The following is a 25314-nucleotide window of genomic DNA, read 5'->3' on the forward strand; positions in this document are numbered from 1 at the left end:
GGTTTATAAGGAGAGATTGTAAATTGTACATTGAACCTGTTAAGCTTGTTTGAGTTGTCAAGTCAGTGAGATGGATATATGAATCTGTATCTTAGGGGGAGAAGTCTTGTTTACTTTGAGTCTTGCAGATAAATTTTTGATTCATCTAGCAATATAAAAACAACACATCTTATCTGTTTCTTTATAACAAGTAACTTTACATTAGCTCAAAGGCCCCCTTCTCTATTAATTTTTATCACATCATCTTGGATTATAATTGTCTATTCCTGCCTTTGCCCCTAGTTATTCTGATACCAGCTGCTACCATGGTTCCCATAATCTTCTCATTATACTTGCTTATTTCTCAGCTGCTTCCTCATATTTGATTGTAAGGTCTTGGAAGATAGGTATCATGACTTGTCTTTTGACACTTTGCAGACACTTAAATGTGTAGATCAGAAGAAAGATAAAGACTATTTAATATTTATTTATTTTTATTTATTTTTTATTTATTTATTTTTTTTTTGACAGGCAGAGTGGACAGTGAGAGAGAGAGACAGAGAGAAAGGTCTTCCTTTGCCATTGGTTCACCCTCCAATGGCCGCCGTGGCCAGCGTGCTGTGGCCGGCACACCGCGCTGATCCGATGGCAGGAGCCAGGTACTTCTCCTGGTCTCCCATGGGGTGCAGGGCCCAAGCACTTGGGCCATCCTCCACTGCACTCCCTGGCCATAGCAGAGAGCTGGCCTGGAAGAGGGGCAACCGGGACAGAATCCGGCGCCCCAACCAGGACTAGAACCTGGTGTGCCGGCGCCGCAAGGCAGAGGATTAGCCTAGTGAGCCGCGGCGCCGGCCACTATTTAATAATTAAACTCTGGAATATGACTGGTGCTACACCACTAAAAAATAGGCTCGTGTGAGTATATTTTAGGGTGAATGGCATCAGCAGGCTAAAGACTAATCTCTTCCCACCCCACTACTCTACACATACATTAAATTGATATCTGAATGGGATGATATAGAAAATTTTAAGAACGTATATATTTTTCAAGTGATGAAGTTATATCTCCAATAACTGGATCACAAACATACACTGCAGTGTGAAGGGAATTATTAGTTTTTGCTGTTTTTCCAAGTGACAAATAATCAAGTGTGTGACATACAGAAGGAAAAAAAAATTTCCCTCTGAGGTTCTTTAGCTGGGGCCTGTGAATTGAACTGACAGGACACATTGGCAGGAGAAAAGGCATACATGTTTTATTGATTTTAGTATTTTTACAGACATGATAGAGGAGGAATTAACAGAAAATGCCTTGAAGAAACAATTGGATTCAGGAGCTTATAAGTCATGTTAAAAAAAAAAGAGATAACAGGGCTGGCGCCATGGCATAGTAGGTTAATCCTCTGCCTGTGGCACCAGCATCCCAAATGGGCGCCAGTTCTAGTGCCGGCTGCCCTTCTTCCAGTCCAGCTCTCTGCTATGGCCTAGGAAAGCAGTAGAAGATGACCCGAGTGCTTGGGCCCCTGTACCTGCTTGGGAGACCAGAAAAAAGCACCTGGCTCCTGGCTTAGGATTGGTGCAGCTCCAGCCATTGTGGCCATTTGGGGAGTGAAGCAATGGATGGAAGACCTTTCTCTCTGTCTCTCCATCTCACTGTCTGTAACTCTCTCAAATAAAATAAATAAAATCTTTTAAAAAAAAATTTGGAAAAGTGATTAGACAATGGAAAAGGGGTTTGGGCTTCTGGGGTAGTAAATTGTAGCAAGGTCAATATGTAGGGAGAAGAATGGAAAGATAAGGATTGTTTATTCAGTTTGTCATGCAGACTTAAATCTGTATGGCTTCCAGTGACAGGAGCTTTCTGATGTGGCAAAGGAAAGGAGGATACCTTCCTAAAAGGAAACTGATGCTCACTTTTAGGCACAAAGAAGAGCAGAGAATTGCTCCAGTATCTGCTGCTTCTCAGTTGCTTTCAGCTCAAAATAAGTCTTTTGCCAAAGTGATACATTTTGAGGTAGCGTATGTAATCACGTAATGCAATTATAGCAATTAATATGGATCCACAGCACTTGGCTTTACTGAATCTTAATTTCTTGTCTGTAAAATGAAAAAATTGGACTAAGACATTATGCAGTATTCTTTTCAGGTCTCAAATTGCATTAGAAGACATACCTTTCATCATTTGTCCTGCAATAATTTTCACAATTCACAGATATTATAATTTTATAAGAATTTCCAATACAGGACTTAAGAATTTTCTTTTTAAGGTTTTTATTAATATAAAAAGAACCAGATTACATGTATTTCATAGGTACCATTTTGAGAAGTTAACCATATTTTCTTCCCTCCCAGTCTCCCTCCCTCAATTTCTCTCCCTCCTTCCTTCTTTCTTTTTTTTTCAATTTTCTAAAGAGAGTGTGAGGATGAATTATTAAGGAAATTAGACTGTCTCTCTTCAGTAGATAGCTTACAGAAACACATGTCATTTCAAACTTAATATTCCAATTTTGTAATGAAGATATAAACATTTCTGAAACTGGCTACTCAGTTTGTGATAGAATTTTAGTTATACATTGAAAAACAGAATTGTGTGAAACATGGTTTATTTATTGAATATGCCAAATGTTGTCCATCTGGTCACATTTATGTGGTATGAAGGTCTAGTGCCTACAGGAATCTGTATTATCCTAGAAAGCCATTGAGGTATATGTTATTCATATATTATTTCAAACCTTATTTAATGCTAGAAATTCCAAAAGTTTCTTAGATTTATGAACAAGTCAAAACATATTGACTATGCGTTTGTAAGAGTTTGCACCATCAACATCATTATTTAAAATTTCATCATATGGCAATGTAAGCAGTTACCAATCTAAACAGATTTCAGATTCCTAGAATATGAGAGGGGCTGGAACTGTGGTGCAGTAGGTTAATCTTCTGCCTGTGGTGCCAGCATCCATATGGGCGCTGGTTCTGGTCCCAGCTGCACCTCTTCCAATCCAGCTCTCTGCTATGGCCTGGGAAAGAAGAGGAAGATGGCCCAAGTCCTTGGGCCCCTGCACCCATGGGGGAGACCCAGAGAAAGCTCTTGGCTCCTGGCTTCAGATGGCTGTAGCTCCAGCTTTTAGGGCCATTTGGGGAGTGAACCAGTGGAAGGAAGACCTCTTTCTCTCTGTCTCTCCCTCTCACTGTCTGTAACTCGGCCTCCCAAATAAATAAATAAATATGAGGACATAGGGAATTCAAGATAAACAGTACTACTGTTACTGTTAATGCTGTGTCTTCAGGTTGTTTGGTGTGTTTCAAGGTATTGATGTGTCAATATAATTTTTCTTTCTTTTTTCTGTTAAAGAATATGATAAAATGTCAAAATAAGAATAAGAATAAAACCTAAGTTTCCATTTCTATATTGCTGATCTAAACTATATATGCCAACCATTAACAAAATTGATGAGCTTAAATCTGTGTCATTATTCTAACTGATGCATCAAAGCCTCAGGGCGATTTTGCCTTTTGTCTCCCTAAAACTTAATCTGAACAATATCACTCAAAACAATCACATAATGGAGCCTTTATTGTTGGTTCATTAGCATCCAGCTACAGTTTTGCAAGGGATTATTTTCTACTATTCTGCAGGAGGTTTTTCCTTTCTTTCCATTGACATTGTGTTTTTATCTGAGAAGATTGCTGTGAGTGATTGGATGCCAAATACAGCATGAGCTTTTTATCTAAGTGCTGTAGGAAAAAAATGACCTAGGAAAGCAGGAGAACTTTGCGGTGAAAATTAGAATTATAGTATGCCATGGTGTCATATTGAAACTAAGACCAAGTGCCAATTTCATTATAATCAGTTTACCAGGCAACCATGGAAACAGCTCTTTTGCTGACTAAATTACTATACATCCCCACATTTTGGAAGAGAAATCTACACAGATGCAGAATCTCAATAGAACAAAGCAGAGTAAAGCGTTGGCAATATTCCACTGAATTAGGACAGTGGAGACAAATAGTGTATGTAATTCATCCATTTCCCCAACTGCATCTTCACAAGTATTTTTATTATAATAATTCACTCATTCATTTATTCAGGGGTTTGTTGAGCAACTACAACATGCCAGGATCTATTCTAGAAATATGGGAATAGCTGTGAAATAAATAGCCAAAACTCCCTGCCAGCAAATAGTTTATATTTTAGTGGAGAGGAAAAAAATAGACAGACAAATAAAATGCACGCTACCTTATTTGCTTCTAAATGCTGTGGTATGGAGGAGTTCACAATTACACTCAGAAGGTGACATTTGAACAAAGACCAGAAAGAGGTGAGGGGTTGAGTGGAGTGAATAACAAGGGAGAATTTGGACAGGTAGGGTGAATAACAAAGGCCAGGGTCTAAGGCAAGATTGTGTGGGGTAGTTCTGGAACAGTAGGCTAGCCAAATATTCTGAGAGGAAGAAATAAGAACATAAATAATTGAAGGAGAGAGGTCAGACAGCTGAACAGTAGGAGTCTGTACAAGGATTTTGGCTTGTAGCCTGGGAAAATAGGAAGTTTAATAGTGTGTTCATCAGAAGAGTGATGCAATTTCCTCTGGCTGATGTGTAGAAAATAGACGGAGTGTAGAGGAGAAGGTAGAAACAGGAACTATTACAAGCTATTGAATAATCCAGGTAGGAGACAATAATAGCTCCGAAGGTGGTGACCATGAAAATAATATGAATTGTTCAGAAGAAAGAACAGAGCAGCAGGACATGATTTGGTATTGCATATATGTGAGAAAAAGAATCAGTCTATATATTTGATCAGTGGAATACTAGTTAGCCATAAAAAGTATGTAATTTTGCCGTTTGCAATAGCTGAATGGAGTTACAGGTTTAAATGACACAATATCTGACACAATATCTCATAAATATGTACAATTTTATGTGTCAGTAAAAAAAAAGATCGAAGACTATCAGCCTAATTAAAAGATGGAGAGATTTATTGAGATGAATAAGTTGGCCTGAGAGGGGATGCGCTTTGCAGGCAGTTTGGGAGTTCAGTTTCAGACATGTGAACCTTGAAATAACTATTACACATCTAAGTGGATACTGCAAGAAGTCAATTAGATCACAAGTCTGGATATTAATAAACATTTTCTTAACTAAATATTAAATTGCATTATTAATAAATAACAACTTCTAAGTAAAATATATTCAAGAGCACAATAGATACATGAGGAATGAAAGTGCTGGAAGTGCAGCCATCATACACAGAATCATGGGTAAGGGAATGGTATTTGGGTCTCTCTCCCTCTCTTCCCCAGACTATATGGTGTCTTAGCTCTTTTGCTTTTTGCAGCCACCTGATTTCTCTGTCCTACAGCACGTGGCCCTTTATAGCAGCAGTGTCAGACAGACTGTGTAAACATGGTTTCTTGGTTACCACCAGCTGATGGACCTCTTCTTCCAAAACAGAGAATCTGATTGATCAGTTTGTGTTAAGCCTCTTCCCTAAGCTAAGTGTATGGATTAAAGAAGGGTTAGAGACATCAGGATCTGAGGATCTTTAATCTAGGTAATGATTATTTGCAAATTTTCCTTAAAATAATTATATTTGTTTCCTGTATCTTTTCATACTACCATAACTTTGTATTTCTGTCTGAATGTCTAAGTTAAATATCTCAAGGCCACAAAATCTGTGTGTTGATTGGGATTTAAAATTTTGTGTCTATAGAATTAGCTGAAATGAACTGAAGCAATGGATTTTAAAAATTACCTTAAAGGAATAACTAAAGCAATCATTTTCCAATATATGCAAAGAAGAGTACTTGAATTACCCAGGATCTCAGCCCTGGTTTTCTTGGACCTCTTCAGGATGTTATAGGCAGTTGTGCATTCTTAAACTGACTTTGTAGGGATAGGAGGAAATGTGTAGCATTTGCTGATTTTCATGGACTGAACACACCAAATATGGCCAGTTTCAAGCAACTAACTACTATCTCTGAGTGACAAATGGGGAAGAGACACATAAAATCTGCTCTCTCCATATAGCACATTACTCACAAAGTCTGCTTTCTCTACAAACCTGAAGCTTAGGGGAATATTGTGACTGGAAATATATATTTGATAGATAGTAACAAATGTGTGATATTTAAAGACAGATTGGATGAAGACAGCAAGGTGGGGCGATGAAGACAGAGAAGAGTTTAAGGCTCATAATAGGATCACAGGTCAGAGAGAAGGGAGGATTCTTAAAAACAAACAAACAAACCAAGCAGCAGCAGATCACAGGAAGTGGCTGGAGAATCAGCCTGGTTGGGAACTCTGAAAACATGATTCCAGATGAGATCGGAAAGAAAGGAAAGGGCCAGATGTTGCAGGGCCTCAAAGGTAGTTTTCAGGAATTTTTCTGTTTATCATTAGCTAGTACTTAATTTACAACTTGAGTCGTAAATATTATTATGATACAAATATTTCAGTATGTTTAGTTTTAGGATCCAATAAATTTTTTTAGAATATTAATTGATTCATTGATTCAATTTTATCAGATTAATTACAAAATATGCTAAAAAGTATTTTTGGGTTATTGAAGTAAAATAATTATTTATTTTTAAATTGAAAATGTTCTGTAATAAGAAAAAGAAAATGTTATAAGATACTATTATAGATATTAATTTGACCCAGTAGTTTATTATGACCAAATAATGAATATGTTTGAAAAACAGAGACTGACATAACCTGCTATGAAGTGTGGCATTATTAAATTAAATTGTAGAGATGCTTTTTCCTACCTGTTTTCCCTTCATTTAAAGCAAATACAATCTGAAAGCCTAAATTGAGTTCCTGAACAGACATAAAGGATTTAAAGCCCTTTTAAAATCAGAGTGATTTGTGTTTGTTGCTTTTCATAAACTCTAACTCTATTAGATAATAGCAACAGAAAATGAACCCAGAAAAATTTGTTCTTTATTACAGACGAATGCATTTCTTATCTCTTTTACCCCATAACTATTAATCTGATTACATGTTAGAGTCATAGAAAAATCTTAACTGAAGGGCTAGTGAGTGCCATTTTTAAGTCACATCACAGTTTTGGACAATCCAATCATCTGTCAGTGCACATTGTCATGTCAGCTGGGCAGCCCTGGCAATATTGCAGCAGCTATTGTTTATTGAGAAAGCTAATATTAGGAGGAGATGTGATAAGAATTCCTTTTAAAACTAATTGAATGCTATCTGTTTTTTGGCAATAGCATCTTGTATCTCTCTGTAGTTTATCGCTTTTGAATCCTTTATTCAGTCTTTTTATAAAATCCCATTATTTAAAAATTGAGGGCAGAGTGATGGCATGTAAGAAGCTTTATATATTAGTCTGATACTCATTGATAACCCTTTCTGCCCTGCTACTCAACAAACCTTACTTTATTGAAAAACATGAGAAAGTTTGGAAAAAGTATTGAAATGTGAGTCATAATCCCACATCAAACACTTTCCAGATTTTTATGGTAATTTTTACATAGGAAAAAACAAAGCCAAAAATGTACGGTAATATCTTTAACATTGGAGTCACACCCTTTCTAATGTTTTTCTGGTGACTCATCTTACAAAGTGATTACAAAGTCGCCAAGCAGGACAAATAAATGAAGGGAAACATGCTAAATACAGCGAAATGTTAATTATAGAATCTAGGTAGTTTTTATTGTCTAATTATTTCAACATTTTAAAATTGTTTGAAATTTTTCCTAATAAACCATTGGAGATGAAATACTCAAATATTCCCCGGCTATTTCCACAGTGAAAATGGGGCAGACTTTGTGTCATCAAATGATTATTTATGAACTTACATCAAAATGGTTTAGCAGCATCAAATTGTACGTGAAATTTTATGTTCCAATCTGACTTTGAAGAAATGTTAACTGTAAGAATCACTGAAGTTATACTTTTTAGGAAAACCACAATGGGATAGCAAAAATAGCAATAGGAATTTAATGACATTTTTCTAAATGTTCTGGTGGGGATGGGGAGTGCAGGAAGTGCCTATTCTTTTTCTGTGCATTAACTTGAAGTGCATTAACTTTATTAACTTTCAAATTCTGTTTACAAAATTTTTTTTTAAAGATTTATTTCTCTATTTGAAAGCCAGATGTTATAGAGGGAGAGGGAGAAAGAGAGAGGGAGAGAAAGGGAGGAAGATCTTCAATCCACTGGTTCACTCCCCATTTGGCCGCAAGGGCCTAGATTTGGCCACGAAGAAGCAAGGAGCCAGGCTGGGTCTCTAGTTGGACCTTCTTCCACTGCTTTTCCCAGGTCATCTGCAGGAAACTAGATCAGAAGTAGAGCATTGGGAGTAAAACTGGCACCCATACTGGATACTGGCATCTCAGGCAGCAGCTTTACCTGTTATGCCACGGCGCTATCCCTAACCCTGTCTAAAATGATTGGAGAATGGAAAGCATTTACTTTCTTGAGAGAACTTCAGAAAATTCATGGAAAGTAAAATTAAACAGTAAGTTTATTATGGTGCAAAATTTTTGAAATTCCTGGATAATTTTTTTCATAATATGCACTTCTACGTATGTTTTGAAGACCCCCTCATACTTATTGATTGATTGATTGCAAAACCTCTCCAAGTTGCCATCTAGAAACCCAAAGGTAGGGGTGGCCCCAGCTCCTGGTGTTGCTAGATATTCGTTATTATGCTCCTTTGGTTTGGCCATGATGTTTGGAGACTTGGACCTGATAGTTTGGGTCTCTCTGCCTCTTTCTTTGCTTCTGCAGGCTGAGAGCAGAAGTGTCAGATGGCCTGTAGGCGCCCATCTCTGTAGTAGCACAAATACCAGCTGAATGTATTTTTGGTCAGGTACAAAGAAACAAATGGCTTTTGGTTTTCCCAAATGTTGTTTATCCTTCCAATATTCTTCCCAACAACCATCATGTATAAATATGTATGGTATTTATTTTAGTGTGCAGCTGAGTACAAATTAAGCAAGGTACTCTAGAACCAGTATTTATTCTTTGATACGAAGCTTTTTAGCCAAATGGGTTTGGAACTATCTCAGTGGCTACTCCTAGGCTAAATTTTGCTAATAAAGAATATGAAAGAAAGACTGGAGGGAAGGAAAGAAAGAGGAAAAATGGGGCCGACACCTTGGCACAGTGGGTTGGTCCTCCGCCTGCAGCACTGGCATCCCGTACGGGCGCCAATGCTGGTCCCGGTTGCCCTTCTTCTGGTCCAGCTCTCTGCTGTGGCCTGGGAAAGCAGTGGAGGATGGCCCAAGTGCTTGGGCCCCTGCACCCACGTGGGAGACTGGGAGGAGGCACCTGGCTCCTGAGTGCAGCTCTGGCTGTTGCAGCCATCTGAGTAGTGAACCAGTGGATGGAAGACCTCTCTCTCTCTCTCTCTCTCTGCCTCTCACTGTCTGTAACTCTACCTCTCAAATAAATAAATATAACATTTAAAAAAATGAAAAAAGACGAGGTTCTCAATACTAAGGCTATATGAGAAATTATGGCAGAGATAAGGTTCTTAACATATCGACCTTTGGATTTTATACATATTTTGAAATACATTTGTATATTGTGACAAAAGTCAAATATCAAGCAATAGTACCTTCACTTCTTTGTGAAACGAAGTGTTTGAGGCCAAAGTCAATCATCATCATCAGCAGCAGCAGCAGCAGCGATGGCATCACCGAGTGTCCCACCAAAGGTAAGAAATGAAAGGAAAGTGGAAGACTGGCATGAATTGGAGGCTTTGTATCAGGACACAGCTGCAGTTTAAGTACACCAAACACACACACACTCGCACACACACACAACCAGAAAAAGAAGCAGTTTTCATTTCAAATAACATTGCTTTAAATGTCTGAAATCAAAAGCTGAATATTCTATTTCAGGAATTTCCTTATTCTTTCAAAACCATATTACCATTCCTAAACAGAAAACAAAGGGCAGTCTAGGTTTGGTTGTGTGGTTGTGAGAATGGTTTTGAAAAGGAGTAGTGAATGAGTAAGTTTAGTTCCTAAAGAAAGGAGGGTGGGTGAAGGATAGGGCATAGAGTGAAGAAGGAAAACGAGTGCAGGAAGAGGCTAGACTATGAAATTCAGTAGCATCACAGTCCCTGAAAAACAGCAACTGCAAGAACTTCTGTCAGTCAGCAATAAATGGAGTTGAAACTTTTACCAGCAGTCAAGGCTCAGCTGAGAAAATGAAGTCTAAGTAGGAATGTTAAGAAGAGATGGGTATGATACAATATGTGCTTTAAAAATATTGTTGGGGGCCGGTGCTGTGGCTTAGCAAAAAGCGCTGGTTGGAGACCTGGCTGCTCCACTTCCGATCCAACTCTCTGCTATGGCCTGGGAAAGCAGCGGGGAATGGGCTAAGAGCTTGGGCCCCTGCGCCTGTGTGGGAGATTTGGAGGAAGCTCCTGGATCCTGTCTTCAGATCAGCTCAGCTCTGGCCATTGTGGCCATCTGGAGAGTGAACCAGTGGCTGAAAGATCTCTCTCTCTCTCTCTCTCTCTCTCTCTGTCTCTGCCTCCTGCCTCTCTGTAACACTGCCTTTCAAATAAATAAATAAATAATAAAAATATTGTTGGAGGGCTAACGGGGTGATTTTCTTTTCTGGTATGGTCTTCTAAGAATGAAAGGCTGACCCACCAAGGGCACCACCAATGCCTGCGTTTAGGGCTGTGAATTCTAGAATATACCCTAGCAGCTGATCAGATAAAAAGTGGGATGGGAGTTGTGGGAGATGGGATGATTGTGGGTGGGAGAGAGGTTATGGGGCGAAAAGCCACTATAATTCAAAAGTTGTACTTTGGAAATTTATATTTATTAAATAAAAATTGAAAAAAAAGAATTCAGATTGTGAAATCAAAGAAATATTATTGTTGTTGTTGCTGCTGCTGCTGCAAATGCTCTGGAGACCCAGGAATTCAGATAACAATCATTGGGATCCTGTAGCATAATAGACTCACCTTTACTTGATCATGCCTACTAACAGAAAGAACTGGAAAAAAAAAAAAAAAAAAAAACTAGTGAGGGTAAAAAAAAGGTCTATGCTTTCTTCTGCCTTCCAAATCTTGTATGAGAATCTTAATTGCTTATTTGCAAGGGCAACCCAGAAACATAGTTGGGTTTCTATTTCTTTGTTTTATATTGTTCTACATTTAGAAGGAAAGGACAAAGAAGTAGCCATTCCACAATATCCAGTACAGAGTCAACATTCAAGAATAGAATATATTTATAAATGTTTGTATAACTACTCTTATATTTTAATTTTGGACCAAGATCATAATTTAAGTAAAATGTTGTATAAAGTGTATATATACATCTGAATTAAATATTTACACAGATAATAGACAAAAGAACAGTCCATTGACTTACTAGGGTCAAACCCTGATCGTTCTTTTTATTATATCCTCTTGTGCAAGCTGTTAACACCTGTTCTTTTTTTTAACTTTTATTTAATGAATATAGATTTTCAAAGTGCAGCTTATGGATTACATTGGCTCCCCCCACCCCCAGTGACTTCCCTCCCACCCGCAACCCTCCCCTTTCCCGCTCTCTCTCCCCTTCCATTCATATCAAGATTCATTTTCAATTTTCTATATATACAGAAGATCAGTTTAGTATACATTAAGTAAAGATTTCAACAGTTTGCACCCACATAGAAACACAAAGTGAAATATACTGTTTGAGTACTCGTTATAGCATTAAATCTCAATGTACAGCACATTAAGGACAGAGATCCTATATGAGGAGTAAGTGCACAAGAGAGATAAATACCTTCAATATCCAGGGCCGGGCCAAGCCAAAGCCAGGAGCTCACTCACAACTCAATCTGGGTTTTCCAATATGGAGAATTTTATTCTTCAGAATTCAAAGAGGTGGTAGTAGACTGATTCTCACTTAAAAATCAATCTTAGTAGAAGGAAAAAGACTTTCCACAGAGTTGCAAGAGACAGAGATAAAGGGTGAGGAGAGCATTGCAGGAGTGTACACAATTGAATACTGTGGAAATAAAAGGAAGAGAATAGACAGATGTCATGTGATGGGAACCAAAGTACTTTAACCACTGCTTCTGCCTCCCAGGGTATCCATTATACGAAGTAGAGTAGCTGAGACTTGAACCTGGTGTTCTGATATGGAATGTGGCACCTTCATGGTGGCACTCCAAGCTTTGGCTTAACCAATGTGCCACAATGTTCATCCCCCAGATTTTATTAAAAGTAGTTGTGTATGAGAAAAAAATAAAGTTGTGATGGGAATTTAAGAAACATGTCCACTTTAGAAACTTCTCAGTATTGTGGAAATTTGTTTATATCTGAAAAACTGACCTATATCCAAATCCCCATTCTGTCACCTCCTGTCTGGGTGGCCTTAATTTGTCATCAAGCTTTCTGTGCTATAGTGTTTTATATTCTACTACAGAGCCCCCAGGAAGATTGCTGGAAGTTTACATATAGCTGCATGCCTGTAGGTTTAGCAGGCACGTTTTCTGAGTTGCTTCTTTCTAAGATTCAGGAAACATTTTATATTAAACAGTTATTTTTAGTATTTTCCCAAAGACATCTTTTATTTAAAGAATGCAAACTTCATGCATTTCATAAGTACAATTTTAGGAATATAGTGATTCTTCCCACCATACCTCTCACGCACACTCCCATCCCCCTCCTTTTGCTCCCTCCCCAATTCCCAGTCCCATTCTCCACTAAGATCTATTTTTGATTAACTTTATACACAGAGACCAACTCTATACTAAGTAGAGTTTAACAACTTGCACAGAGGAAAAAAAACAAAGAAAAAAAATAAATTTCCTTAACAGTCGAGAAAAGGCTTTTCAAAGTCATTGCATCGTGAATTCATTTCACTTTTTTTTAGAAACTTAATTAACTTTAAAGAAGCACCCAATTCTTTTGAATTTGCAGAGACTTGCTTTATGGACTAGTATGTGGTCAATCCTAGAGTAGGTTCCATGTACTGCTGAGAATGTAAATTCTTTATGTGTAGGATGAAAAGTTCTGTAGATATCTGAAATCTTACCATGCAGCTTTTCATACCACAGTGGAATGAAGATGGAAAATAGCAAGTCAGGAATCCCTAGGGCATATGCAAACACATGGAGACTGAACAACATGCTCCTGAATGAACAATGGGTCGTAGAAGAAATCAAGAGAGAAATCAAAAACTTTCTGGAATTAAATGAAGATAACAACACAACATTCCAAAACTTATGGGATACAGCAAAAGCAGTGTTGAGAGGAAAGTTTATATCAATAAGTGCCTACATCACGAAATTGGAAAGGCACCAAATAAATGACGTTTCAGTGCATCTCAAGGATCTAGAAAAACCGCAGCAAACCAGACCCAAATCTAGTAGAAGAAGAGAAATAATTAAAATCAGAAGAAATCAAAGGATTGAATCCAAAAAAATATTACAAAAGATCAGCCAAATGAAGAGCTTGCTTTTTGAAAAAGTAAACAAAATTGACACCCCATTGGCCCAACTAATTAAAAAAGAAAAGACCCAAACCAATAAAATAAGAAATGAAAAAGGTAACGTAACAACAGGCAGCACAGAAATAAAAAGAATCATCAGAAATTACTACAAAGAGTTGTATGCCAGCAAACAGGGAAATCTGTCAGAAATGGATAGATTCCTGGACACATGCAACCTACCTAAATTGAACCATGAAGACATAGAAAACCTAAACAGACCCATAACTGAGAAAGAAATTGAATCAGTAATAAAGTCTCTCCTAACCAAGAAAAGTCCAGGACTGCATAGATTCACTGCTGAATTTTACCAGACATTTAAAGAAGAACTAAATCCAATTCTTCTCAAACTATTCAGAACAATCGAAAAAGAGGGAATCTTCCAAATTCTTTCTATGAAGCCAGCATCACCTTAATCCATAATCATGAAAATGATGCAGTATTGAAAGAAAATTACAGACCAATATCTCTGATGGACATAGGCACAAAAACCCTCAATAAAATTCTGGCCAATAGAATGCAACAACATATCAGATAGATCATCCACCCAGACCAAGTGGGATTTATCCCTGGTATGCAGGGATGGTTTAATGTGCGCAGAACAATCAATGTGATACACCACCTTAACAAATTGCAGAAGAAAAACCATATGATAATCTCAATAGATGCAGAGAAAGCATTTGATAAAATACAACACCCTTTCATGATGAAAACTCTAAGAAAATTGGGTATGGAAGGAACATTCCTCAATACAATCAAAGCAATTTATGAAAAACCCACGGCCAGCATCCTATTGAATGGGGAAAAGTTGGAAGCATTTCCATGGAGGTCTGGTAGCAGACAGGGATGCCCACTCTCACCACTGCTATTCAATATAGTTCCAGAAGTTCTAGCCAGAGGTATTAGGCAAGAAAAGAAATTAAAGGGATACAAATGGGGAAGGAAGAGTCAAACTATCCCTATTTGTAGATGATATGATTCTTTATTTACGGGATCCAAAGAACTCTACTAAGAGACTATTGGAACTCCTAGAAGACTTTGGCAAAGTAGCAGGATATAAAATCAATGCACAAAAATCAACAGCCATTCTTTCAGATCTGGAAAAAATGATGCTGAAATTCATATGGAGACACAGGAGACCTCGAATAGTTAAGCAATCTTGTACCACAAAAACAAAGTTAGAGGCATCACAATACTACATCAGGGTATACTACAGGGCAGTTGCAATCAAAACAGCATGGTACTGGTACAGAAACAGATGGATAGACCAATGGAACAGAATTGAAACACCAGAAATCAATCCAAACATGTACAGCCAACTTATATTTAATCAAGGATCTAAAACCAATTCCTGGAGAAAAGACAGTCTATTCAATAAATGGTGCTGGGTAAATTGGATTTCCATGTGCAGAAGCATGATCAGGATCCTACCTTACACCTTACACAAAAATCCACTCAACATCGGTTAAAGATCTAAATTTACAACCCAAAACCATCAAATTATTAGAGAACATTGGAGAAACCCTGCAACACATAGGCACAGGCAAAGACTTCTTGGAAAAAACCCCAAAGGCACAGGCAGTCAAAGCCAAAATTAACTATTAGGATTGCATCAAATTTAGAAGTTTATGTACTACAAAAAAAAAAAAAAACAAACAAACAAAAAAAAAAACCAGGAAAGTAAAGAGGCAACCAACAGAATGGGAAAAAATATTCACAAACTATGCAACAGATAAAGGATTCATAACCAGAATCTACAAAGAGATCAAGCAACTCCACAACAACAAAACAAACATCCCACTTAAGAGATGGGCCAAGGACCTCAATAGATATTTTCCAAAAGAGGAAATCCAAATGGCCAACAGACACATGAAAAAATGTTCAGGATCACTAGCACTCAGGGAAATGTAAATCAAAACCACAATCAGGTTTCACCTCACCCGGGTTAGAATGGCTAAAACAGAAATCTATGAACAACGGATGCTGGCGCGAATGTGGGGAAAAAGGGACACTAACCCACTGTTGGTGGGAATGCAAAGTGGTCAAGCCACTATGGAAGTCAGTCTGGAGATTCCTCAGAAACCTGAATATAACCCTACCGTTCGACCCAGCCATCCCACTCCTTGGAATTTACCCAAAGGAAATTAAATTGGCATATAAAAGAGCCGTCTGCACCTTAATGTTTATTGCAGCTCAATTCATAAGAGCTAAAACCTGGAATCAATGTAGTCCATCAATAGTAGACTGGATAAAGAAATTATGGGATATGTACTCTATAGAATACTATACAGCAGTCAAAAACAATGAAATCTGGTCATTTGCAACAAAATGGAGGAATCTGGAAAACATCATGCAGAGTGAAATAAGCCAGTCCCAAAGGGACAAATATCATATGTTCTCCCTGATCGATTAAAACTAACCGACAAAGGAATCCTGTTGAAGTGAAATGGACACTATGAGAAACAATGACTTGATCAGTCCTTGTCCTGACTGTTAAGGAACAACTTAATATTTTATCCCATTTAGTATTTTGTTGTTGTTGTTCTACTTTGTACTATTGGTTGAACTCTTTAATTAACACACATTATTCTTAGATGTTTAAATTTAACTGAAAAGTGATACCTGTTAAATATAAGAGTGGGAATAAGAGAGGGAGGAGATGTAGAGTTTGGCACATGCTCAATCGGACTTGCCCCAAATGATAGATATAGAAACGTGCTTGGGGATTCCCATTCAATCCCATCAAGGTGGCATGTACCAATGCCATCTCACTAGTCCAAGTGATCAATTTCAATTCACAATTGATCATAATGATAGGATTAAGAGTCAAAAGGATCACATAACCAAGACTAGTGTCCGCTAATACTAACTGATAGAATTAAAAAGGAGAGAATGATCTAACTTGAGAAGCAGGATACACAGCAGACTCATAGAATGGCAGATGTCCTAAACAGCACTCTGGCCTCAGAATCAGCCCTTAAGGCATTCGGATCCAGCTGAAAAGCCCATGAGAGTATTTCAGGCATGGAAAGCCAAGACACTCTGGGGAAAAAACAAAAAAAAAAACCTAAATGAAAGATCTCCACGAGTGAGATCCCAGTGGAAAGAACAGGCCATCAAAGAAGGAGGTACCTTTCTCTGAAGGGAGGAGAGAACTTCCACTTTGACTATGACCTTGTCTAAATATGATCAGAGTTGGTGAACTCAAAAGGCTTCCATAGCCTTGGCAACTCATGACAAGAGCCTAGGTAGATTACTGACGCCATAAACAAGAGTGTCAGTTTGTTAAGTCAACAACAGTAGTCACTGTGCACTTACTCCCCATGTAGGATCTCTGTCCTTAATGTGTTGTACTATGTGAATCAATGGTATAACTAGTAATCAAACAGTACTTACACTTTGTATTTCTGTGTGGGTGTAAACTGTTGAAATCTTAATATATACTAAATTGATCTTATGTATAAAGATAATTGAAAATGAACCTTGATGTGAATGGGATGGGAGAGAGAGTGGGAGATGGATGGTTGCAGGTGGGAGGGAAGTTATGGGGGATGGAATGCCACTGTAATCCAAAAGCTGTACTTTGGAAATTTATATTTATTAAATAAAAGTTTAAAAAGGAAGCACCCAAGAATGATACACTTAGAATGATTCATGATAATTGGAGCACTTAGACATAATTATAATAGAACTCTTTTAGGACACAGGTCCTGTATGGGACATTAGTGCATAGTGACTCCTATGTACAATTAACACTTATGTATGACATCAGTAATCCCCCCAATGCTCTTGACATGAGCTTCCAAGCTATGGAAGGCTTTTGAATCCACAAACTTCTCCAGTATTTAAACAAGGCCATAAGCAAAGTGAAAGTTCTCTCCTCTTTCAGAGAAAAGTACCTCCTTCTTTGATGACCACTTCTTTCCACTAGGGTCTTACCCACCAAGGTCCTTCATGTAGGACATGTTTTGCCACAGTCTCTTGGCTTTTCAATCCTTAAATGCTCTCAAGGGCTTTTCAGCCACACCAGAATGCCTTAAGGGCTGATTCTGAGGTCAGAGTGCTACTTAAAGCTGTTCTCATTCTGAGTCTGCTGTCTAGACTGCTTCCCATGTTGGAGCATTCACTCCTTTTTAATTCTATTATTATTACCAGACACTTAATCCTGTCTATATGCTCACTTTAACACTTAATGATATTTTTACCAATTATTTTTATACATAAAGCTTTTTATTAGTAGCAGATTCTGTGAACCTATAAATGGCACAAGTTTAGAGCATAAAACAAAGTATAAGTTCAATATAAAAAAAACTGAAGAAATCCAACTAAACTTACAAATAATTGAAACATATGTCTCTTAAAATTTATGTAATATTCAACTTTGGTCTTTGGCCAGCTATCTACATTGTAATCACTCCAGAGGGCTGAGACCTAGTTTCATAATTTAGTAGCTTCTGGATCTTGAACAAGTTAGTTAACCTATTAGCTTCAATTTCCTCATTTGGAATAGGGATGATTAAAGTATTTAACACAAAGTGGTTGGAAGAATCAAATAAGTACCTGGTACACAATAAGACTTTTCCTTATTAGCTGATATTCCTGTCATCATTGTCATGATCATTAAACAGCTTCTACATATTTCAAACTCATGATTGAAGATTCTGCTAATGAAGTATGCAATCTGTATAGTCCAGTCAGTGAATTATTCCTTTGTTAAAAATACCAAGTTATCACCTTATTTATAACATGTGAGACAAGTCATCTATGTCTTTTGACTAATATAATTGCATTTAGTTTTAAAATTATTTTGAATTTGAAAGACAATATAGTATAGTGAATAATGATGAATAGTAGTATTTACTATGTGTATAGCATTAACTCTTTCAGTCATTACAGCAACTCTATGTATAGTGAGCCGACCATTATTCCCATTTAACATATATAGTTACTGAATCATGGAGAGATCAGTTGTTTGGCAGTAACAAAGTTGCTAAGCAGTACAGTGAAGATTCAAACCTGGGTAGTATGGCCCACACTCATTTTTATCTAGTCTCCCACTTAATTGGATATAGTTACCCAGGTTTTTCAAGCCTAATTACTACAATATTACTAGTTATAAAGTTGGATATTTTTGTTCTTCAGAATTCAAAGAGATGGTAACAGACTGATTCTCACTAAAAGTAAATCAAAGTAGACAGGAAAATGTCTTTCCAAGGGTTGTGAAGGGTGAGGACAGTGTTTCAGGAGTGCACACATATTAATAACATGGGAACAGAAGGAAAAAGACTAGAGAAATATCCTGATGATTGGAACACTTATTAATGTTTGCATGAAAGAAAAATATAAATTTTAGCAGCTTCCAAGAGTGATTAATTTTGAGGTATAGTGACAGAAAGGATTCATGGAATTAATATTGGGGAGTGTCAGTAAGTTGGGAAGCATAGTTGTAAAGGGAGCATCGTGCATCGTGTGGAGATGTAAAAATATTAACTGTTAAAATATTTCTAAAGCTTATATTAAAATATTTTTAAGAGGCCATACTTTTGACATTTCTATGTGTTAGAATTAAATATTTTATGATGACTTAGAATTTGTACAAAATTGTAAACTTATAATTAGCTTATACTATGCCAACAATGGGATTGGATAGATTTATAACTTATATTTGTGCTACCTGAAAGGAAATATAACCCAGAATTTAAAATCTAACTTGATATACTCTTCATTAAATTATTCTGTCATTAAACCAAGAGTGCATTCACCATTTTTTTTTTTCTGGTCAAAGAATGGTGCAATGAAGAGAAGCAACAACAAAACTGAACTAATGATTCCTGGGACAATATTGTAGTGCCAAAAAAGTGGGGTGCAAATAATTTTGAAGTCAAAATTAAAATTTTGATCAAAATTTCCCACTCAACACAGGATATTCCAGAAAGAGAATCGAATCTGTTTAGCACTATGTAATTTTACTAAATTGGGAAAATCTGAATAACTACTTCATTAAATTTCCAACTGAGATTAAGTTTTAACCAAGTTTCAATGGAGATCTCATGTCTAAAGTATTTCAAATTCTTCTGTTCAGATAATATCCGTGTCTCATGAACTTGGACCTCTTAGATTGTAAGAATGTATCTATGACTATAAAACTTGTAATGAAGTGATTCAATTTTTTTTTTGTTGTTACTGTTGTTTATAAGTAGTTCAGACTAATCACAAGCATTTTTGAAAACCTTGAGAAGTTCACAAGAAGCATCAAATGAAGAAAAAAAAGGTGATCATGGCTGGAGCATGCTACTAAATCTCTAGGGATGGCCATATTTGGAAACAAGGAAATATGAACATTTAGAAGTGGGGATTTAATGAACCAGTTCCACAAAAATGTTTCTCAGAATTATTCAATAAGAAATTGTTGCTGGACTTTATATCTGTTCAATGTCAATGTAACTTTGGGACAGAGGAAAATGCTGGGTTTTCAGCCTGAAAAATTAGCTTTCATGATATAGTACCAGTGATAAATTGAGTCTTGGAGAATCAAGTATTGGATTATTTTTGTGAGCTCTATATGGTAAGGATGTATTGGGGAACATTCATTTTCATCCCAGTATGAGAGATCTCTGTGAGTTCTTGTTAGTGACACCAATACAATCTAAGGGAATAAGCAATTCCATTAGCCTGCTGGCATGATAGACAGTGGAAAGCTTGTTATTCTGATAGAATAGAAACACTACGAGTATGATTCAGTTCTTTAGAAGTGGGCAACTATTAAATGGAGTGCTCATTCATGAAGATGAATGTGTGTTCTCACATCTCATAAGTGATCAGAGGACATTCAGAACCAGCCTTGCCCTTAATGCAGATATTGATATATATCTTCTGTTTCCAGTGTGGCACTGGATCATAGGTTAACGTTACTGTCAGGTATTTCTCTGGTATGGGACAAGTTCTTAGACTGCAAAGCATTTTGGTAGTAGAAAGTGGCCATACCTTTGCTGAGGTATGACAATGTGGGACATCTGGTGATTTAAAACTGTGGGCATATTTACCCTGTGACTTTATCCTGCTCCAAGTCTTTCCACAGAGCTGGATCCTGCATGGAAAGGGATTATATCATCACCTTAACAAATTGGCTTATTCAGAAGTTGTCATCACTTAACTTCAAGATCCAAGAGAAAGGAATTTGAGGAACTCAGCCAGACCGAGCCTTACAGTATTTGATGATCATGCCCATAGCAGACGGGAAGAATGGGAAAGCAGGAAGATTGAGTTGTGTGTTGGCTGACAAAGTAAACACTGAAATTGGGCTGTGGAGGGGGGTTAGTTGAAGAGGTTGTGTTGTGTGTTGAAAACCTATAAAAGTGGAAAAATAATATTTCAGTGGTGTATGCATCAGAATGTAGTCACATCAAGGGTAGATACAAAATTAATTTATAGGAGAGGATTGAGGAAACAATCCAGTGGACCATTGGACTAGGATTGCTAGCTTGTTTGGAAGTTGCGTTCAATAGAAAGTGTGCCCTTTTTACAAAACCCAACAGATAAATACATACACACTAGGAAAGATGGTGATAAACTACTATTGATCTACTGAGTAAAATGAGATACAAAGAAGAAAGAATAATAAAGATAAAATTTATTGAAAATTTAATTTGCTTTCTTTTCCTATATTAATCCTTTGTAATACATAGTTATTTTTCAACTTTATCGATGAGGAAATGCAAGATAATCTTTCTGAGTAGAAATGCCCTTTTTGAAACTTTGGCTTTCTGTTCCAACGTTCTTCATACCCTTACACTCTCTGCTGAGATCATTAAAAGAATTATTATTGCTTCCTAATAAGATTGTGACCACACTGCTTTGAAAAGTTTCTTCATTATGTATTTTATCGAAATGCCATTAATATCAATAGGATTTCAAATAGAACCCAAAAGATTATAAGCACAAGTCATTTGAACCTTCTTTGCTGTTTTCCATTGTGTGTATATTTTAGAACACTTATTTAATTCTCTTGATTATTTCTTCTCAGAGGTAATTCAGCAATTTGAATCTCCCCACTGATGTTGTCCTAACATAGCTAGGTAAAATTAATAATCAGTTGCTAGTTTGACTATTTCCTAGTAGGTTATCATAATACCATAACTTTCATTTTATGACAAGATATAAAACAATTAAAATCAAGAATTATACCAAGATATTTAGATTATCTGGGGTAAGAAAAATTTTTACATATATTTTGGGAGAATGAAATTTAAAATGTGTTTTCCCAGTCTACATTAACCTAAAAAATCTTTTGTACAGCAAAGGAAACAATCAAGAAAATGAAGAGATGATCTACAAAATGGAGACTTTATTTAAAAACTGTGTGTCTGAAAAGGAGCTAAGATCTATATAACAAAAAAGATGAAGAACAAACAAAATAATTTAAAAACTGGGCAAATAACCTAAATAGACATATCTCAAAAGAACAAACACAGATGGCCAAAAATATGGGAAAATGCTCAGTAATCACTAATAATGAGTAAAATGTAAATCAAAACTGCAATGAAATACCATCTCACTCCAATTAGAATGGCCATTGTAAAAAGAAAGATGGAAGATGACAAGTATTGATAAGGATATAGAGTAAATAGAACCCTTTCACACTGTTGGTGAGAATGCAAGCTAGTACAGCTATCATGGAAAAGAGTATGACGATTTCTTTTAAAAAATAGAATCATTATATAATACAGCAACTCCTTTGCAGGGTGTATTTCAACCCAAATGTCTTTCAATTGAAGACTAAATAAAGAAATTATGGGATAAGTGTACCTGGGAATACTATGCAGCAGTAAAAAAAAATGAATCCTGTTATTTGCAACAAAATAGATGCGACTGGAAAAAATGTTTCTTAGTGAAATAAGCCAGTGCCAAGAGGACAAAAACCATATTTTCTTCTTGATCTGTGGTAACTAATAGAATACCTAAAAGATAGTCTACTGAAGTCAAATTGACACTTTGACATGTGATGACTTTGAACAGCCCTTGTCTCTACTGTTGAGGGACACTTTTTATTTTTCACACTGTTTATTGAACTGTTTACTTAGCATAAGGTTAATCTTATGTGTATAAAGTTAATTAAAACTAGATCTTAGTAACAAATAAGAATGGGAATAGCAGAGGGAGAAGGAAGTAATTTGGAAGTGGGGTTGGGAGGGAGGTGGTCTGGGAAGAATCACTATGTTAATAAATTTGTATTTATGAAATTCTTGAAGTTTATATACCTTGAATAAAAGGTTTATGGGGGAAAAATAACATTGCCAAATGCCTCCAAAAAAGTTAATTGAAAATAGATCTTAGTTAAAAATAAGAATGGGAATAGGAGAGGGAGGAGGAAGAATGGTGGGAGTGCGAGTGGAAGAGAGGGCAGAGTGTGTTCCTAAATTTGTATATACTAAATTCATGAAGTGTTTATATTCTACATAAATGGTTTCTAGGTAAAAAATATAAAAGTAATGTAAAGATAAAAAGGAAATGAAATCAGTCTTGTAAAGAAACATTTGCATACCCATATTTTTTGTAGCACTACTCAAAATAGCCAAGAATTGGGTCAACCTAAATGTCCATCAATGGATGAATTATTAAAGACAATGCAGTGTTAAGATACGAAAGTATATTGTTCACCCACACTAAGAATAAAATCTTGTTTTTTTGATGATATTGATAAACCTGGAGAACATTATGTTAAGTGAAATAAGACACAGAAAGACACCTACTGATATTTTCACTCATATATTCAATCTGCAAAAGTTGATCTCTTAGAAGTTTAGAATTAAATAATGGTTACCAAAGGCTAGAGAGGAGAGAGAGGAGGTGGAATGAGGAAAAATTGATTAATGGATGCAATGTTACTGTTAGATAGGAGGACAAGTTCTGGTTTCATAATGCATGGTAGGACAATAATGGTCAACAATGTTTAAAATCATCAGAGTAGAAGATTTTGAATGTTCTAACTGTAAAGAAATAATAATTATTTAAGTGTTGGCTATGACAAATACCTGGATTTGATCTTTCAAGCATGTATACATTATCAAAACATCACATTATACATTATACAGTTATTATTTGTGAAATATGTAAAATATCCTTTTTCTCAACAGAACACAGCAAATATTATTGGATAAATCATTGTGACCATTTTAGTTAAATGAATTTATCAGTTCAGTAATAACAAATAGATATGTGTGTTTTGGGTGGACTTCCTCATTTTGTTAAACTCATAAGTTTGTTTGGAATGTTAGGATTTACAACAGCTCAGAGAAATTTAATGGTGCCTTTTACCTAGACCCTAAATTCATCAGATTTTATTAACCTGTATTTTCCTATTATCCTCTTAAAAGCCTTTAAAGAAGAAATATTATAAAGAACTTCAAACTGAAAACCCTAAAATAGCTCTTGTAGTTTCATCTATCATGTCCTTTCTTCAAAGCTCACTTCTTAGCCACTGGGCAGTGAATGAGATCCAGGTAATGGAAACTGCCTCAACCACTTTTGTATAAACCTGGCTGAAGAGCTTTGACTAAAAGTGGATTTCTTATAATTGGGCCTGAAGAATAGAAATAAAGTTTCTAACAAGGTGGAAATGACTGGGCATTCTTTACCTTGATAGTCATGGGTACCAAGAATTTGGAAGAAAATCAAGTTGTCCAACGATCTGTTAAAGCATACAATGAAGCCAGACACATTCTATTCGAGGAATATAGGGATGATACTATATTTAGAATTCTGTTCTTGTAGTTTATTAAATTGACACTTTAAAAAAATATTCATTCATTTGAGAGGTAGAATTACAGAGAGAGAGGTCTTCCATCCACTGGTTCACTCCACAAATGGCCACAATGGCCAGAGCTGAGCTAATCTAAAACCAGGATCCAGGAGTTCTTCTGGGTCTCCCACATGAGTGCAGGGGCCCAAGCACTTGGGCCACCTTCTACTGCTTTCTGAGGCCATAACAAAGATCTGAATTGGAAGAGGAGCGTCCGGGATTAGAACCAGCAACCATATGTGATACTGGCACTGCAGGTGGAGGTTTAGCCCACTAAGCCACAGCGCTGATCCCTACATCAACACTTTTTTTTTTTTTTTTTGACAGGCAGAGTGGACAGTGAGAGAGAGAGAGAGAGAAAGGTCTTCCTTTTCCTTTGGTTCACACCCCAATCAGCACCGCTCTGATCCGAAGCCAGAAGGCAGGTGCTTCTCCTGGTCTCCCACGCGGGTGCAGGGCCCAAGCACTTGGACCATCCTCCACTGCACTCCCGGGCTACAGCAGAGAGCTGGTCTGGAAGAGGAGCAACTGGGACAGAATCCAGCACCCCCACCGGGACTAGAACCCAGTGTGCCGGGGCCGCATGCGGAGGATTAGCCTATTGAGCCGCAGTGCCGGCCTTCATCAACGCTTTTAAGAACAATCATATATGACCAATAAATACTGAAACAAGCAATTGATAAAAGTCAACAAGCAGGCAAATACATACAACATAAATAATCCTGAAAGACAGTCTAGGAGTGAACCAGCAGGTGGAAGACTTCTCTCTCTCCCTACCTCTGCCTTTCCAAAACTCTGCTTTTCAAATAAATACTTTTTTTTAAAAAAAAAGACAATCTAGATAATTACATATTCAATGTAGGAGCAAGGAAAGACACTATTAAATAAAGAACATAAATAAAATATAAATGAATTGAGCCTTAATAAAAATTTCAAAACTTTCCTATAGAAAAATACCATAAATAAATTACAAAAGATTGATTTCTTGGGGAATTGCATTTTAGAAGATAGAGGTTAGCACATTGAGATATTTAAATTTTATTTATTTTATTTGAAAGTC

General features: G+C 36.6%; 1 protein-coding gene across 1 annotated transcript in view; it reads left to right on the top strand.

Annotated features, from left to right (window-relative positions):
- Positions 1-25314, top strand: part of IQCM (IQ motif containing M) — a 459382-nt gene that overhangs the window by 401347 nt on the left and 32721 nt on the right. The gene's annotated exons all lie outside the window — the stretch shown is intronic.

Source organism: Oryctolagus cuniculus, chromosome 8, assembly GCF_051225735.1.
Source record: "Oryctolagus cuniculus isolate XC-2025 breed Fujian yellow rabbit chromosome 8, ASM5122573v1, whole genome shotgun sequence".
Taxonomy (NCBI): Eukaryota; Metazoa; Chordata; class Mammalia; order Lagomorpha; family Leporidae; genus Oryctolagus; species Oryctolagus cuniculus.